The sequence below is a fragment of the Protopterus annectens genome, chromosome 9.part0 (genome assembly GCF_019279795.1).
Source record: "Protopterus annectens isolate FY-2018-M chromosome 9.part0, PAN1.0, whole genome shotgun sequence".
Taxonomy (NCBI): domain Eukaryota; kingdom Metazoa; phylum Chordata; order Ceratodontiformes; family Protopteridae; genus Protopterus; species Protopterus annectens.
The window spans coordinates 655,931,692-655,939,998 of NC_056743.1; positions in this window are offsets into that span (position 1 = coordinate 655,931,692).

Here is an 8,307-nt window from a genome sequence, read left to right on the forward strand (position 1 = left end):
TTGCATAGATTTAGCTTTGTCCTCCATTTTCTTCAAAACCTCTTCTGCTTTAACACTAAACAAGGTATCATGTTGTAATGGAGCATCTAATAATTTTCCTTTAACATGATCGGGCAGATTCTGTTCCTTTAACCAAGCATGTCTCCTAATGAGAGAACCTGTAACAGCGGCCCTACAAGAGGCCTCTAGAGAATCAAAACCACATTGCAAAGTATGCTTTCCTACTTGTTCAGCTGCATGCAATAAATCACACATTTCTTTGTTTTCTGCACATTCTGAATTTGTCAACATTTTTTGTTTAAGCAGTTACATTAGATATTGCTGATATTTAAGCATATGAAATTGACAATTTAAAGCTCTTACAGCCAAGGTAGCAGAAGTATAAATCTTTTTCCCCATCTGTCCAGGGCCCTTGAATCCCTATCAGAGGGTATAGGGTTTTTTTGCAGTGGACGCCTTGACCCCTTTGGGACCCTGAGATATTGTTTCGGGGTCTGCAGCAGGGTTTTCATAAAGAAATTTATGTGAATCAGGAACCCTGTAGTATCTTGTCTGGCTTAACAGGAGCTGGTGGCAGAGAGTCAGAAAACGGTCCGGACTCTGAAAATACATCACCTACAATGTCTAAAACAGGAGGAATAGCAAGAGGCCTGTACTGAGGTAATAAAAGGAAGTCTCTGGGTCTTTTCTTGGATTCTGAGTAATCTTGGCTCTCCCAGTGGAAATGCTCCCTCATAGTATGCAGGGTTTCCCGAAAAGAATAATCCTCAGGAGGAGAGGCTGAAGGAATAGATTCTTCAGCATCAGAATCCTCATAGGGCGGAAGAGAATATTCCTGGTCAGAAGAGGAATCAGAGGAAATGGAAACCTGATCTGAAGATGCATATTCTATCTCTTGCCTAGGCCTCTTATCAGGAGGGGGATGGGAACCCCTGATCAAAGTAATTAGGTCTTCGGCCATTTTAAGCATCTGTTTTTTAGGCATGGAGGCCTGTCCAGGAGAATGCTGTACTTGTTTCTTTGTCTTTAGAGCTGCTTTAGACTTTGCCTTTGAACCTGAAGTTGGTTTTACATATAACTATGTAGGCCTGAAAACACCCTCAGAAGCAGATGCCTGCTCAGCGGCTCCAGACGCATCTGAGGGAATAGTTTCCGAGTGTCCAATACTTTGAGTTTCCAGCGACCTAGTTGGCACCACGTGGAAGTAGGAAGCGGCCTATGGCTCTGAGGTAGCGCGCATCAGGGGCTGCGAAATCGCCTGAGAACCGGCGACAGGCCTAGTCGTCAGTTTTGGACCTCAGGTGCCTGTCCTTTTCTTTGCGCTTTTTATAAACTCCGGTAGTCGGTTGCTCTGACGGCATTATATAGTTAAATCTTCTGCCAAAATAATGAAATGCAAAATCGTTCCGACGCTTAATAGTGCTTTGGTTAAATCTAGCACAAAAAAAGACAACTAGCAACGCCGTGGTCAGGGCCTAGGCAAGGAATACAGTAAGAATGAAAATCCTTATGAGGTATTTGCTTCCCACAAGAAATACAATTATTAACTTTTTCTGACATTGGTCTGGAGCAAGAAAAGTTTCCCCAATGGGGTACTTAGCTTTAATGAAGACTTCGGATCTGAAATTCGAATTTGAAAATCTCAGGAGTTGGCCGACCGGCACTTGCGAACTGCTTTTGCTTCGGGCACCGCGCAGCAAGAAAGACTGAAGAAAATGGCGTCGGCTGCATCTTTTATACCCCTGGCGCACTGACGTCAGGGAGGAGGCGACAGCAACCGATGCTGGACCTAGACTTTGGAACTCAGGCTTACTGCGGGTAGCCTGCCAGCAGGATAACCCAATTGTAATGACTGCAACACTGAAACACGAACATCTGAACAGCACTTAGGAAGAACATCAGAGAGCATGTAACAGTAAAACGGCAGCAAATACAGTTTCTTAAACAGATACAGCAGTGAGACACCCAGATTTGCAGAAGCTATTCATTCGCAAGTGGCCCTAGAGCAAGCGGATTGAATTATGCATGCCCCATTAACCACACATGTTCCTAGTACAAACACTTTTAGGACAATTAACTCAGGAGCAATACTAATGTATATTAGTTGTATAGCATGATATGGGCTCATGCTTTCTTTTCCAAAACAACAGCTGGGAAATAAATGTGGAATGGGATCTGATCCCCTTGGGAACAGGTTTACCATGATGCATGTAGCAGAAACGAATACAATGGCTTATCCATTTTGAATTACTCTGCTTTGAATAGCCTTTCCCGCTGCTCCTGCAGCAAATGCCACCAGTAGTTGCTCAGATTTTCTTAGAGATGTTGTCCTGTTTAAGTAGAATCTTAGTTGTCTGGGTACATCCAATGAATGCAGAATCTGCTCCCCCTTGTTCTGTAGATTTGGGAAAAAGGTTGGCAGATGAATGGTCTGATTAAGAGCCACACTAGATACCACTTTATGCATAAAGGATGGATTGGTCGTGAGCGACACCCTGTCCAGGTAGAAGATAATAAAAAGCTCCACTGCCATGAGATCCTGTAGTTCTGAAATCCTTCTAGCTGAAGTGACTGCTAAAAGAAAAGCAGTCTTCCAAGAGAGAATTTTTATGTCTACAGTAGCAGCTGGCTCAAAAGGAGGTAGGGTGAGCTTTTCCAACACAAAATTGAGGTTCCATGCCGGAGTTGGTGCTCGCCTGGGAGGTCTTAAATTTTTGGCCCCTCTGAGACACTGCTTTAGCAGGGGGTGAGAAAAGAGGAGAGGCTCTGTGTTGTATGAGCTGAAATGGCAGAGGCATGGATTTTTATGGAAGAGAAAGATGGGCCCTTGTGAAGCATCTCAGTTAAATATTGCAGAATCTGAGGAATATTGGGCATTGCTGTGCTTATTCCTTGTGCCAGGTTCCAGACCCACAATCTTTTCCATTTATTAGCATACGATTTTCTAGTACTAGACCTTCTAGCCTCAAAAATGACATCCATCACAGGTTTGCTGAGAGATGTAACTGGTGACAGTTGATTAGCCTTGCTGCAAGATTCAGAGTTTGGAGCTGAGTGTGCAGAATTTGATAGTTCTGCTGAGACAGTAGATAAGGTGTCTGAGGCAGGTACCAAGGAGGAAGGTGTGACATATTGCGTAGGAGTGGGTGCCAGTGTTGGCAAGGCCAGACTGGAACAATCAGAATCATTTTTGTTTTTTCCTGTCTGACTTTTAGTAATACCTTGGAGAGCAAAGGTAGTGGGGGAAAGGCATAGACTGATAGGTTTTTCCAGCTGAAGGATAGAGCATTCACTTTACAAGCTTTTTTGTGATGGCTTCTTGTGCAGAATTTGTCCAGCTGATAATTTTGGGGTGAGGCAAAAAGATCTATGTCTGGGCTCCCCCATTTGTGTGTCAACATGCTGAAGATTTGTGGATCCAGTTTCCATTCGTGTGGGTCCATAAGATTTCTGCTTAGCTCATCTGCCAGAGTATTTTGCTTTCCTGGCAGGAATTGAGCTTGCAGATGTATTTGGTAAGTCAAAGCTGAGATCCACAAAGCCATGGCTAGTCTGCAAAGGGGGTAGGAATGGGTACCCCCCCCACTTGTTTATGTACCACATGACTGTTGTCCGTCTATCAGTAGCTGTCCTGGATGAAGAAAGTCCTTGAAGGCTGTCAGAGCATTCTGTACAGCTAGCATCTTCTTCTGGTTGATATGCAGGTGCATTTGATTTGGGCTCCATTCGCCCTGAATGCATCTCCCTGCCAGATGCACCCCCCAAGAATACTCTGATGCATCTGTAGTCAGGGTTTGGTTGGCAGGGGGTAGAATGAATGACAGTCCCTTGTTTGGTGACAGGCGTCTGCCAACCATAGGAACTCTTGCTGCAGGCAAGGAATGATAGGAGTCATTGTTTCCAGGCTGTGACAATGTTGACTCCATAAGCTTTTTAGGTACCATTGAAGTTTCCTCATATGCAGTCTTGCATATGGAATTAGTCGAATGCAGGAAGCCATGAACCCATGAACCCAAAGGCCTGCAGAATTTGTCTTGCAGATAACTGGGTTTTTGTGGCCACTTGTTTGAAATAAGTCATCAATTGGATTTGTTTTTCTAGTGTGAGGTAAGTCATCTGGTCAGTTGTATTCAAGCTTGCACCCAGGAATGTAATTATTTGAGAGGGTACCAGTTGTGCTTTCTTTTCGTTTATGGTGTACCCTAGGCAAGTTATAAGCCTTTTTACAAATGCCAGATGCTGTAGAACAGTGTCCTTGTTTCTGCCTGAATTAGACATTCGACCAGATAAGGATAAATTTGAATGTTTCTTTGTCTGTAAAATGCAATTACTGGTGCCAGGCACTTTGTGAAGACCCTGGGCGCAGTAGATAAGCCAAAGGCAGTGCAGAGAACTGGTAATGCAAATAGCCTGCTTTGAAGTGGAGGTATCTTCTACAAGATTCCCTGACTGGCATATGCAGGTAAGCCTCTTAAGTCTAGAGTTACCGACCAGGCATCCTTGCCTAGCATAGGCCGTAACTGTTGTAGAGTCAGCATCCAGAATTGGACGCCATGATTTGTCTTTTCTGTGTACCAGGAAAAGTCTTGAATAAAAACCTTGGCCCTTTTCCTCTTCTGGTACCGGTTGAATAGCCCCCATATTCATGAGGGACATAACTTGTTTCTGGGCCTCTGGCCACTGATTTGGGATTGGCAATGTGCGGAAATGAAATCTGTATCCCTGGGATACTATATTTAAAACCCACTTGTCCTGGGTAATTAGATGCCAATTTTGTGCATGAAGTGCTAGTTTTCCTCCCAAAGGGGCTGCCAAAAGATAAGTGCTTGGAGATGGCAGAGGAAAGTCATTTAGACTGTTTACCGTAGGGGGGGGTGCCTTGCTACTTCCAGATTTGGAGGTGGATGCATCCATTGTTTTGTTCTGTGAGTTCCTTGTGACTGAAACCTGGAGCCTTTAGAGTGTCTGGGTTTGACCTGTGCGGCTCAGGTGGGAAAAGACCAATTCTTAGTAGGCCAGTGCCTACTGAACCTGGGTGGCTGCACCTGTAGGAAATCTTTTACAGTTTGCATAGATTTAGCTTTGTCTTCCATCTTTTTCAAAACTTCTTCTGCCTTATTACCAAATAAACTGTCCTGTTGTAAAGGAGCATCCAACAATTTTGCTTTAACATGATCAGGCAGAGTTTGCTCCTTAAGCCAAGCATGCCTTCTTATCACAGATCCAGTTACAGCGGCCCTGCAAGAGGCCTCCAAGGAACCAAAATCACATTGCAAAGTATGCTTTCCAACTTGTTCAGCTGAATGCAATACATCCTGTAACTCTATTTTCCACACAGTCAGAAATCAACATAATTTTCTGTTTAAGTAAGCCCATGACATGTTGCTGGCATTTAAGCATATGAAACTGACAGTTTAAAGCCCGGATTGCCAAGGTTGCGGACGTGTAAACCTTCTTATCCTATCTATCCAGCGCCCTGGAGTCTCTATCAGAAGGGGTAGGATTTTTAGCAGTAGAAGCCTTAACACAACTGGGACCCCGAGAAATGGTTTCAGGGTCAGCAGTAGGGTTTTTAAAAAGGAATTTGTGGGAGTCAGGAACCCTGTAATATCTGTCTGGCTTACTAGGAGCCAGAGGCAGGGAATCAGGAGCCATGCTGAGTTCTGCGAAAACATAATCAACAATGTTTAGAACAGTAGGTATAGCCAAAGGCCTATGCTAAGGAAAGAGGAAATCCCTAAGCCTCTTTTTAGATTCTGAAAAATCCCGACTCTCCCAATGAGAATGTTCCCTTTAGGTATGCAAAGTTTCTCCAAAAGAAAAATCCTCAGGAAGAGAAGCAGAAGGGATGGAGTCTTCTGCATCAGAATCCTCATAAGGTGGAACAGATAATTCCTGATCAGAAGAGGAATCAGAAGAAATGGAAACCTGATATGAAGATTCATAATCAGTGCCTTGCCTAGGCCTCTTAGCAGGAGGGGGTTGGGAACCCCTGATCAAAGTAATTAAATCCTCAGCCATTTTGATCATTTGTTTTTTAGGCATAGGGGCCTGTGCACGAAGCCCAAGCATCAATTTTTTAGATATAGAAGTTGGTTTTGGCCTAGGTTTTGAAGATGGCGTTGGTTTAATATACAAATCTTTAGGCCTGAAAACACCCTCAGAAGCCGGTGCGCCTGCTCAGCGGCTCTGGACCCATCTAATGAAGAGACATCTGCGGGTTCAATACTTAAAGCGTCTCGCGGCATACCGGACTCCGAATGGGTCTCAGTAGAGGCTTGCAAATCAAAAGTAGCAGGTATCAGGGGCTGCGAAAGTGCCAGAGTACCGACGGCTGGCTTAGGAGAAGCTTCATCATCGGTTTTGGACCTTGACGGTCTGTCTCTTTCTTTGCGTTTTTTGTGTATTCCGGTAGTCGGATTGCTAACCGACGACATTTCTGGATAGTTAAATCTTGAGCCAAAATATCTAGATGCAAAAATATACCGACGCTTAATTGTGCGCTGGTTAAATTTAGCACAAAACCGACAGCAAGGCATGTTGTGGTCAGGGCCTAGGCAATGGAATACAGTGCAAATGAAAATCCTTATGAGGTATTTGCTGCCCACAAGTAATACAATTAATAACTTTTACTGACATTGGCAAGAAAAAGTTTCCCCAACAGGGTACTTAGCTTTAGGTTGAAGACTTTGGTTCTGAAACTCGAAAATGAAAATTTCAGGAGTCGGCCGACCGGCACTTGCGAACTGCTTCTGCTTCGGGCACCATGCGACAAGAAAGACGGATGAAAATGGTGTTGGCTGCATGTTTTATACCCCTGACGACCTGACGTCATGGAAGAAGGGACAGCAACCGATGCAGGACCCAAGACTTTGTTAATCAGGCCGACTGAGGGCAACCTGCCAGCAGATTACCCAAATGTAATGACTGCAACAGTGAAACATGAAGAACATTTAGCAAGAGACAAAAGAAAACCCAACCGGGTACTTATCTGTAGCAGTTGACTGTAGTGGTAGTCTGAATAATGAGCGATCTGCTTCCCGAACTGCCGAACAGGAGGCAGACGTTCACTGCAGCAGAAAATTTCTAAAGATGATACGTACAGACCTCACCTTTACAGCCTATGCCAGTTTATGGCACTGACATAGGATGTCACACACACCCTCCTGCTCCAAAGACTTTGGTATACTGGCCGGATGTCGGCGCTGCAGGCAGCAACCTCCCTACTGTAATGAATACTGTAACATGACAATAGAAAGACATCTATAGGTGGTATAAAAAGATTTAGAAAGTCTAGGAAATCAAAAATAATGAAGTCATTATAGTCATTACTTGTTAGTTATATTAGACCCAAACTTGAGTATGGAATAACAATATGGAAACCCTATAAGAAAACAAGCATGAGTAAACTGGAAAGAGTAAAACAGAAATATACCAAGGGTATCCATGGATGTGAAAATTTAAATTATTATGAAAGAATAAAATATCTGAACATGTAGTGTCTCTTACAGATATCGGAGAGGAGATCTTATTCAGGTATATAGGGGATTTAGTGACAACCTCTGGGACTGTTTGGGGTTAATAAAGCATTAGAGAATCATCAGACAACCTATGTAGGAGATTCTATAGGAATGAGAAGTGTACTAATTGGTTCTCTAACAGAGTAGCTAATGCATGGAACAGATTACCAAGTTACATTAAAGCAAGTACTAGTTTTAGATATTTTTAAGAAAAGTTTGGATACTTATTTTGGGAACAAGTGTTTTGGTATATTGGCAAGCTAGAAGGGCTTTAATGCCCATGCCTTGAAATATTTTTATGTATGTATGTGAGGGCTAACTGGCTCAGAAGAAGATGTAGCACAAGGAGAGGGAGTGTGGCTCTAACAGGTGGATCAGACTACTTCAATGCTTTAGTTACTGAACCTGAAGGACCAGTCTCCTCTTCCAACTTTCACTTGGACCTTTTCCTGAAGATTTGTCCTTTTCTGCACACTTTTCTTTGGACTTATTCGTTTCCTTCTTTCTGTCCTACTAATGGGAAAAGCTGAAGCTGTACTGGATTTAGAAGACATGGCTACTGAAGAAAGAAAAGTTTTGTAAAATCTTACCATAACCATAGATGTCCTTCTCTTCCATGTTGCAGTATTCATCACATATGCATTTACTTCTCTTGCTACCCAAATCTCCTGCTAATAAACTAAAGATTTCAGTCACTGTATGGTGCGTGGGACATATGACATGGGTAAAAGAATGTGGGCCATAAAATTGACATCTGCACGCACCAGCCCTCAGAATTGCAAGCCCC